General features: G+C 46.5%; 1 protein-coding gene across 1 annotated transcript in view; it reads left to right on the top strand.

The window, feature by feature from the left end:
* Nucleotides 1-11,364, top strand: part of LOC311134262 (plexin-A1-like) — a 312,099-nt gene that overhangs the window by 90,804 nt on the left and 209,931 nt on the right. The window lies entirely within an intron of this gene.

The raw sequence follows: 11,364 nt of genomic DNA, 5'->3' as shown, positions 1-11,364 counted from the left end.
CTTGGCGGGGGTCCTCTATGTGTAGTTCCGGGGGGGGGGGGGGGGGGGGTCTGGAGAGTGTCTCACTGGTCTGGGCTGGGTGTCTGTTGATCTGTTGCTCCTGTGTGAGGTGTTGGGTTCTGCGGTTGAGGGCGATATCCTTTAGGGTCCGGGCGAAGGTGGGCACTGCTGCCTTGTATAGGTGGACCTGGTCGTAAAGGCTGTTCAAGTCCAGGGTGGAGTGGTGGGCCAGGTAGACATCTGGTTTTGAGGCACAGTCACAGGAAATACTTGCGTTTACCTGCTGTATGGTAGCTGGATGGAAGTATTTTCGTGGTAGCAGGGTTGAGATAACCACTTGTGTGTTGGGGGAAAGTAGAATAAGCATTTTCTATCAGTCCCTTGAGTGCTGTGGCCAACCTTTCCTGCTGTGTCCTCAGGCAGAAGGTCTAGGGCGCGCTGGGTGTTTGGATACCAGAGTTTAGACACTGTGTGTTTGGGAAAAAGTTCATTTTCTTGTATGTATTTCCCGTTTGAGTCCATAAGGAGTACAATCTGTTGCTCGTGTATGTCCTCAGTGGGTGTGGGGGGGTCGTCATGAGGGCTATCAGGGTGGCTGACAGGGGGGGGTACTCAGAGGGGTTGGGATCCTCTGGGCTTGGGGTTCTTCATTTGTTTGTCCAGCTGTGATGTCGAGGCTATGGTCAGGGTCTAGAGTGTACTGTTTTGCTGCGGTGTCGAGACTTTGGCCAGGATCTGAGGTGGGCTGTTCTGCTTGCTTCTCTGCGGGGGTGGCCTGCTCTCTAATGGGTTGTTCTTTGTCAGTGGCCTGCTCTCTAATGGGTTGTTCTTTGTCACCTGTCATCGTTCTCACCTTCCCCTCCAGCACTCTGATCCTCTCCTCTAGTGCTCTGTTCTTCTCCTGCTCCTGCTCCTTCTCCTGTTGTTGTTGTCTCACCACAGTCCAGAGTGCAAACATGTCTCTCTCCACCTCCAGCTTTCCGGGTCTGGTTAAGGGGGTGTTGTTGTGCTGAACTGTTGTCTGGGTCTGTGCTGACTGGAGTGTAATCACCTTCTGTTCCAGCTCAACCTGCCTTACCTCCAGCTGGGTGAATTTATCCTTCATTTCAATGAGGGAATAATAATAATAATAATAATAATAATAATAATAATAATAATAATAATAATAATAATAATAATAATAATAATAATAATATGCCATTTAGCAGACACTTTTATCCAAAGCAACTTAGTCATGCGTGCATACATTTTTGTGTATGGGTGGTCCCGGGGATCGAACCCACTACCTTGGCGTTACAAGCGCCGTGCTCTACCAGCTGAGCTACAGAGGACCACGTAGTACTTTGTGCTGTGAAGTTGACTTTCCGCTTGGGGTTGCTCGTCTGTGGGGTTATTTAATGAAGAGGTCTGGTCTGACCCACTCGGAGTGGGGGTATCTTTCTCAAGGGAGAGCTTCTCCTGCTGAGCTATTTCTTTGATTAGGTGAAAGTCCAGCTGGAACTGTTTGGTGTTGCCCTGTACAAATACTGTTCCAGGTTTATAGAGATTTATATTAGCTGACTCTCTCTGTCTCTCTCTCTCTCTCTCTCTCTCTCTCTCTCTCTCTCTCTCTCTCTCTCTTTGTCTCTTTATCTGTCTCTCGGTCTCTCTCTGTCTCTGTCTCCCAATTCTCCTGTCCTCTGTGGGTGGGTTCATTCAAGTGTGGGTGTAGTTCCATGCATGTGAGATGAACACAATAACAGTATTTGTATTGAATACTTTTATAGGGAAGCCCTCTGCTTATAGCAGATATCTCAAACCCGAGGGCCACATACTTTGACACACGTCTCTATTTTTAGTGATTTGTTTTAACCGCGCCTGGCTTAAGACACAGGTCTCAAATACAACACACATACACACACACACACCAAGGGAAGGATGGCCGGAAGATAAAGGACTAAAGATTAACAGGATGTGAGAGGAGGAGGAGCAGGGGAATGGAGAGATTGAAATGCGTAGTGACAAGAGTGTCCGGGCCCATCCCGTTGCATGTCCCTTCAGAGAGGTGACGGGCGATCGTTTAACTGGGCATATTAAGGATGTCTTGCCCAGTTTCTCTCCTTCAGCCCTGATGACTGGGTACAGAGGCCATGATGACAATGTCACTTCCTGTTCTCTAACGTGGCATCGTATTCTCATTCGCTCTGTTATGCCAGCAAGCGCCCCCTCAGTGGCGTGTTTGTGAGCTTGGTAATATGTTTGTGCATACTTTCAAATGTATCAGTGGAGGCTCCTCAGAGGAGGAATGGGAGGACCATCCTCAGTGAATTGTATAACATTAAAAAAGTTATCCTTTTTAGATAAAACAATACTAAATATAATCACATGTTACCAAATAATTGATTAAAACACACTATTTTATATTCAAGTTATATCATGATTTTTTTCAGTTTAATACATTGATAAGAAGCATGTAGTAACCCAGGCAGAGCACAAAGCCCCACCATATCATGGAGCTTTGGTAAACCCCTCACAGACAGGAAGGGTGAACCTGGTTCCTGTGTTAAGGTGTAATTGTAAATCACCCCCTGTTGCGCATGGCCCCCTCGTGGACACTCGTCACAACAGGGAGGACTGGGGACGATGATTGGGGAGGATTGTGTCATACCAGCTGTAGTCTGTATTTTCTTCTTCAGAGACTCCTACCAGCACCCACTTCCATAGCGTCCCCGGTGGTCCTGGCCTGTTATGTGTGTTGCCATGGCTACATGCCAAACCAGAGGTGGTAGGAGCATCTGTCTCCCAACTGGTGACCACAGGTGCTGCCCACTGCATGCCTTCAGTGTGTGTGTGTGTCTGCTTCATTTGTCCTTCCTTTTCACCCCTACATAAGCAGTGTAAATATGTTCCAGTTTGGGAGACTGTCTATATAAATAGACCCAATATGAACCAGTAGGCTACACTGAAATATCTTTAGTCCACTCAGCTCATGGCCTTAAAGACAATGCTGTGTTAATAAGAGATCTTGAGTAGCGTAAGGGAAACACACAAACACATACCCTTACATACACAAACACACACACACACTGCTCACGTCAACGATTGCACAAGGGTGGAGACTGTCACATTTGTTATGTGGGATGGGATTCTAAAATTAGCAAATGGGAGTCAATGATGTGACTTCCTGTGTCTGCCAAGTCAGTTTTTTTGGTGTGTGTATGTCAGCTTCATTTTAGATACATTATCTCATAATAAGTAATGTTAATAATGCTGTGTGTGTATTAGTCACACATCTGCTAAATGCCACCATGTTAGACACAGACAGGCGGACACACAGACAGGCGGACACACAGACAGGCGGACACACAGACAGGCGGACACACAGACAGACAGACGGACACACATACATACAGACGGACACACATACAGTGGGGAAAAAAAGTATTTAGTCAGCCACCAATTGTGCAAGTTCTCCCACTTAAAAAGATGAGAGAGGCCTGTAATTTTCATCATAGGTACACGTCAACTATGACAGACAAATTGAGGAAAAAAAATCCAGAAAATCACATTGTAGGATTTTTCATGAATTTATTTGCAAATTATGGTGGAAAATAAGTATTTGGTCACCTACAAACAAGCAAGATTTCTGGCTCTCACAGACCTGTAACTTCTTCTTTAAGAGGCTCCTCTGTCCTCCACTCGTTACCTGTATTAATGGCACCTGTTTGAACTTGTTATCAGTATTATAGACACCTGTCCACAACCTCAAACAGTCACACTCCAAACTCCACTATGGCCAAGACCAAAGAGCTGTCAAAGGACACCAGAAACAAAATTGTAGACCTGCACCAGGCTGGGAAGACTGAATCTGCAATAGGTAAGCAGCTTGGTTTGAAGAAATCAACTGTGGGAGCAATTATTAGGAAATGGAAGACATACAAGACCACTGATAATCTCCCTCGATCTGGGGCTCCACGCAAGATCTCACCCTGTGGGGTCAAAATGATCACAAGAACGGTGAGCAAAAATCCCAGAACCACACGGGGGGACCTAGTGAATGACCTGCAGAGAGCTGGGACCAAAGTAACAAAGCCTACCATCAGTAACACACTACGCCGCCAGGGACTCAAATCCTGCAGTGCGAGACGTGTCCCCCTGCTTAAGCCAGTACATGTCCAGGCCCGTCTGAAGTTTGCTAGAGTGCATTTGGATGATCCAGAAGAGGATTGGGAGAATGTCATATGGTCAGATGAAACCAAAATAGAACTTTTTGGTAAAAACTCAACTCGTCGTGTTTGGAGGACAAAGAATGCTGAGTTGCATCCAAAGAACACCATACCTACTGTGAAGCATGGGGGTGGAAACATCATGCTTTGGGGCTGTTTTTCTGCAAAGGGACCAGGACGACTGATCCGTGTAAAGGAAAGAATGAATGGGGCCATGTATCGTGAGATTTTGAGTGAAAACCTCCTTCCATCAGCAAGGGCATTGAAGATGAAACGTGGCTGGGTCTTTCAGCATGACAATGATCCCAAACACACCACCCGGGCAACGAAGGAGTGGCTTCGTAAGAAGCATTTCAAGGTCCTGGAGTGGCCTAGCCAGTCTCCAGATCTCAACCCCATAGAACATTTTGGAGGGAGGTGAAAGTCTGTGTTGCCCAGCGACAGCCCCAAAACATCACTGCTCTAGAGGAGATCTGCATGGAGGAATGGGCCAAAATACCAGCAACAGTGTGTGAAAACCTTGTGAAGACTTACAGAAAATGTTTGACCTGTGTCATTGCCAACAAATGGTATATAACAAAGTATTGAGAAACTTTTGTTATTGACCAAATACTTATTTTCCACCATAATTTGCAAATAAATTCATTAAAAATCCTACAATGTGATTTTCTGGAAAAAAAAATCTCATTTTGTCTGTCATAGTTGACGTGTACCTATGATGAAAATTACAGGCCTCTCTCATCTTTTTAAGTGGGAGAACTTGCACAATTGGTGGCTGACTAAATACTTTTTTCCCCCACTGTACATACAGAGACGGACAGGCACACAGAGACGGACAGGCACACAGAGACGGACAGGCACACAGAGACGGACGCAGAGACCGACCGACCGACGCAGAGACCGACCGACCGACGCAGAGACCGACCGACCGACGCAGAGACCGACCGACCGACGCAGAGACCGACGCAGAGACCGACCGACCGACGCAGAGATACGCAGAGACTGACCGAACGACACATAGACCGACCGACCGACCAACGCAGAGACCGACCGACCGACGCAGAGACTGACCGACGCAGAGACTGACCGACGCAGAGACTGACCGACGCAGAGACTGACCGACGCAGAGACCGACCGACACAGACATACGCAGAGACTGACCGAACGACACATAGACCGACCGACCGACCGGCGCAGAGACCGACCGACCGACGCAGAGACCGACCGACCGACCGACGCAGAGACCGACCGACCGACGCAGAGACCGACCGACCGACGCAGAGACCGACCGACACAGACAGACACAGAGACCGACCGACACAGAGAACGACCGACAGACAGACACAGAGACCAGACAACGTTAGAGCCATGGCTTTCCCAGGTTGACCTGATGTTACAGCAACGTTACACTTCCTCCAAAGGGAGAAGGAGATTCATGATGCTCTTTCTGTTTTTCTAGGAATCATGTAAAAAAAAAATCCCTCTTTCTTTCATGTAGCTTTTCCTCTCTTTCACATTCACAAAATATAGAGCGAGAAAACAATTAAATGTGTTGACTTTCCCTCCGAAACAACACTTTATGTCACTCTCTTTAGATGGATTTCTCCTTTCCCTTTTCTCTGTGCACACTCGTTAACTTTCACATTTACTCATTCACTCATTCATCTGCCCTCTCCCTTCGCCCTCCTTCCTCCCTCTCTGTTTCTCATTTCCCCCTCTCCTCCCATCTCTACTACAATTGAACTTGTGAGCGGCAGCCAATTCTCATGTCAGCTCCGAGAGATTTTTCTGCACTGCTCGCTTGGCTGCCTCCCTGGCTTGTCGCTCTCTCGCTCTCTTTCACTCTTTCTCACTCTCTCTTTCGCTCTTTCTAGCTCTCTCTTTCTCTCTCACTCACTCTCTCTTTCATTCTTTCTCGCTCACTCTTTCTAGCTCTCTTTCTCTCTCACTTGCTCTCTCTTTCATTCTTTCTCGCTCTCTTTCTCACTCTCTTTCGCTCTTTCTAGCTCTCTCTTTCTCTCTCACTCGCTCTCTTTCATTCTTTCTCGCTCTTCCTTTTGCTCTTTCTCTCTCTCTCTCTTGCTCCCCTCTCCGTGTCCTTTGGCACAGCCCTGAGACATGTTAGCTGTATTTGGTGGGCAGCAGCCAAGGGTCTCCCTCTGGGCTGTTAAACAAATATTGGAGTGAGAGGGAAGGAAGGATAGGGGGAGAGGGAGAAACGAGAGAGATGCAGAGAACGAGAGAAAGGAAGTTTGTGTGGAGAAAGGGACTGAGAGTTGGATGGAGTGAAGGAAAAGAGAAAGGAAGTCACCCCTCTTGTCATAGCAGTGGCAGCTGCCCCAGTAGTGTGTTAGTTGGGCACTAGGGCAGCACCCAAGACGGGGACTTTCCTCCAGCTGCTCCCCCAGCCAAGGGCTGCCAAATCTGGGCAGAGGGGGAAGGCTCACCTGGGGAAGCCTGGATGGATGGATGGGCTAAAGAGAATACTGTGGCCCTTTTTCACGCTTGAAGATCGTACATGAACGGTCATTTGGAACAATTGCCCTCCACTTTGTGTATGTGTGTGTGCACGCTTGGAGAAAGTATGTGTGCGTTACTATATACAGTGGGGAAAAAAAGTATTTAGTCAGCCACCAATTGTGCAAGTTCTCCCACTTAAAAAGATGAGAGAGGCCTGTAATTTTCATCATAGGTACACGTCAACTCTGACAGACAAATTGAGGAAAAAAAATCCAGAAAATCACATTGTAGGATTTTTCATGAATTTATTTGCAAATTATGGTGGAAAATAAGTATTTGGTCACCTACAAACAAGCAAGATTTCTGTCTCTCACAGACCTGTAACTTCTTCTTTAAGAGGCTCCTCTGTCCTCCACTCGTTACCTGTATTAATGGCACCTGTTTGAACTTATCAGTATAAAAGACACCTGTCCACAACCTCAAACAGTCACACTCCAAACTCCACTATGGCCAAGACCAAAGAGCTGTCAAAGGACACCAGAAACAAAATTGTAGACCTGCACCAGGCTGGGAAGACTGAATCTGCAATAGGTATAATCTGCATATTATTATTATTATTATAAAGGTAAGCAGCTTGGTTTGAAGAAATCAACTGTGGGAGCAATTATTAGGAAATGGAAGACATACAAGACCACTGATAATCTCCCTCGATCTGGGTCTCCACGCAAGATCTCACCCCGTGGGGTTAAAATGATCACAAGAACGAACGGTGAGCAAAAATCCCAGAACCACACGGGGGGACCTAGTGAATGACCTGCATAGAGCTGGGACCAAAGTAACAAAGCCTACCATCAGTAACACACTACACCGCCAGGGACTCAATTCCTGCAGTGCCAGACGTGTCCACCTGCTTAAGCCAGTACATGTCCAGGCCCGTCTGAAGTTTGCTAGAGTGCATTTGGATGATCCAGAAGAGGATTGGGAGAATGTCATATGGTCAGATGAAACCAAAATATAACTTTTTGGTAAAAACTCAACTCGTCGTGTTTGGAGGACAAATAATGCTGAGTTGCATCCAAAGAACACCATACCTACTGTGAAGCATGGGGGTGGAAACATCATGCTTTGGGGCTGTTTTTCTGCAAAGGGACCAGGACGACTGATCCGTGTAAAGCAAAGAATGAATGGGGCCATGTATCGTGAGATTTTGAGTGAAATCCTCCTTCCATCAGCAAGGGCATTGAAGATGAAACGTGGCTGGGTCTTTCAGCATGACAATGATCCCAAACACACCGCCCGGGCAACGAAGGAGTGTCTTCGTAAGAAGCATTTCAAGGTCCTGGAGTGGCCTAGCCAGTCTCCAGATCTCAACCCCATAGAAAATCTTTGGAGGGAGTACGTACATACCCCAACCAGAAGCCATGGATTACAGGAAACATCCGCACTGAGCTAAAGGGTAGAGCTGCCGCTTTCAAGGAACGGGACTCTAACCCGGACGCTTATAAGAAATCCCGCTATGACCTCCGACGAACCATCAAACAGGCAAAGAGTCAATACAGGTCTAAGATTGAATCATACTACACTGGCTCTGACGCTCGTCGGATGTGGCAGGGCTTGAAAACTATTACAGACTACAAAGGGAAGCACAGCCGCGAGCTGCCCAGTGACACAAGCCTACCAGACGAGCTAAACCACTTCTATGCTCGCTTCGAGGCAAGCAACACTGAAGCATGCATGAGAGCACCAGCTGTTCCGGACGACTATGTGATCACGCTCTCCGTAGCCGATGTGAGTAAGACTTTTAAGCAGGTCAACATTCACAAGGCCGCAGGGCCAGACGGATTACCAGGACGTGTACTCCGAGCATGTGCTGACCAACTGGCAAGTGTCTTCACTGACATTTTCAACATGTCCCTGACTGAGTCTGTAATACCAACATGTTTCAAGCAGACCACCATAGTCCCCGTGCCCAAGAACTCTAAGATAACCTGCCTAAATGACTACCGACCCGTGGCACTGACGTCTGTAGCCATGAAGTGCTTTGAAAGACTGGTCATGGCTCACATCAACAGCATAATCCCAGAAACCCTAGACCCACTCCAATTTGCATACCGCCCCAACAGATCCACAGATGATGCAATCTCTATCGCACTCCACACTGCCCTTTCCCACCTGGACAAGAGGAACACCTACGTGAGAATGCTATTCATTGACTACAGCTCAGCATTCAACACCATAGTGCCCTCAAAGCTCATCACTAAGCTAAGGATCCTGGGACTAAACACCTCCCTCTGCAACTGGATCCTGGACTTCCTGACGGGCCGCCCCCAGGTGGTAAGGGTAGGTAACAACACATCTGCCACACTGATCCTCAACACGGGGGCCCCTCAGGGGTGCGTGCTCAGTCCCCTCCTGTACTCTCTGTTCACCCATGACTGCATGGCCAGGCACGACTCCAACACCATCATTAAGTTTGCCGACGACACAACAGTGGTAGGCCTGATCACCGACAACGATGAGACAGCCTATAGGGAGGAGGTCAGAGATCTGGCCGTGTGGTGCCAGGACAACAACCTCTCCCTCAACGTGACCAAGACAAAGGAGATGATTGTGGACTACAGGAAAAAAAAGAGGACTGAGCACGCCCCCATTCTCATCGACGGGGCTGTAGTGGAACAGGTTGAGAGCTTCAAGTTCCTTGGTGTCCACATCACCAACGAACTATCATGGTCCAAACACACCAAGACAGTCGTGAAGAGGGCACGACAAAGCCTATTCCCCCTCAGGAGACTAAAAAGATTTGGCATGGGTCCTCAGATCCTCAAAAAATTCTACAGCTGCACCATCGAGAGCATCCTGACTGGTTGCATCACCGCCTGGTATGGCAACTGCTTGGCCTCTGACCGCAAGGCACTACAGAGGGTAGTGCGTACGGCCCAGTACATCACAGGGGCAAAGCTCCCTGCCATCCAGGACCTCTATACCAGGCGGTGTCAGAGGAAGGCCCTCAAAATTGTCAAAGACTCCAGTCACCCTAGTCATAGACTGTTCTCTCTGCTACCGCACGGCAAGCGGTACCGGAGTGCCAAGTCTAGGTCCAAAAGACTTCTCAACAGCTTCTACCCCCAAGCCATAAGACTCCTGAACAGCTAATCATGGCTACCCGGACTATTTGCACTGCCCCCCCACCCCATACTTTTTACGCTGCTGCTACTCTGTTAAGTATTTATGCATAGTCACTTTAACTCTACCCACATGTACATATTACCTCAACTACCTCAACTAGCCGGTGCCCCCGCACATTGACTATGCAACGGTACCCCCCTGTATATATAGCCTCCCTACTGTCACTTTATTCTATTGTATATATAGCCTCCCTACTGTCACTTTATTTTTACTTCTGCTCTTTTTTTCTCAACACTTTTTTGTTGTTCTTTTATTCTTACTTTTTTTGTTTAAAATAAATGCACTGTTGGTTAAGGGCTGTAAGTAAGCATTTCACTGTAATGTCTGCACCTGTTGTATTCGGCGCATGTGACCAATAAAATTTGATTTGATTTGATTTGAAGTCTGTGTTGCCCAGCGACAGCCCCAAAACATCACTGCTCTAGAGGAGATCTGCATGGAGGAATGGGCCAAAATACCAGCAACAGTGTGTGAAAACCTTGTGAAGACTTACAGAAAACGTTTGACCTGTGTCATTGCCAACAAAGGGTATATAACAAAGTATTGAGAAACTTTTGTTATTGACCAAATACTTATTTTCCACCATAATTTGCAAATAAATTCATTTTTTTTTTTAAATCTCATTTTGTCTGTCATAGTTGACGTGTACCTATGATGAAAATTACAGGCCTCTCTCATCTTTTTAAGTGGGAGAACTTGCACAATTGGTGGCTGACTAAATACTTTTTTCCCCCACTGTATAACATGTGTGTGTATTATTTATATATATATATATAATACATGTATTTAACCCCTTATTTTTGGCACTAAACAGTCTAAGCCCTGTCTAAGCCGGAGGAGGGGGTTCTACTAAGCTATATGGAATTGTTTTAAGAAGGTCATACCAAGGATCATTTTGCTATTTAATTTAGAATTTGAAGACCCCTTGAAGTGTAAATAAAAAAACATTATAAATGTTTTTTGAAACATTTTATCTGTACTTGCTGCTATTATCCCATACAAACACAATGAATAACATATTCAATACATGGAACAACAGATAGTCCCCCCCAAAAAATCTAAAGGAAGTTTGTTCTGAAGTGTCTGTCCTATATCTGAGAGATATAAGAAAGATAAGGAAACATTTATTTTTCTTTGACATGTATTTAACCCCTTCTTTTTGGCACTAAACAGTCTCCATATATACTTCCATTCATTTTTTCAACTGGTACTGGGGACCTTCAGATGAGTCTTGTGAGGCCTGTGGGCATCCTAGAGCAAAACCTTTCCATAGAGGGGTCATATTATTGTTTAGCCCAATCTGTTCGGACAATACATACAGAAGTTGGCAGATAGGCTGTACCGACTTCAGACGAGTCCCAAGACGCTTGTGGAAGTCTCGTGTTTCCATAGAGGGGTCATAATCGTTTGTAGGCCAAACCATTTGGACACTACAGACGATTTTGTGAGAAGACCGATTATCGGGATGTCTCATCATCTGACAAACACTGCTCTAGCTTTATCACCTTTCAAT

The sequence above is a fragment of the Coregonus lavaretus genome (genome assembly GCF_964263955.1).
Source record: "Coregonus lavaretus genome assembly, chromosome: 8".
NCBI classification, from domain to species: domain Eukaryota; kingdom Metazoa; phylum Chordata; class Actinopteri; order Salmoniformes; family Salmonidae; genus Coregonus; species Coregonus lavaretus.
This window is presented reverse-complemented; position numbering and strand designations above follow the sequence as displayed.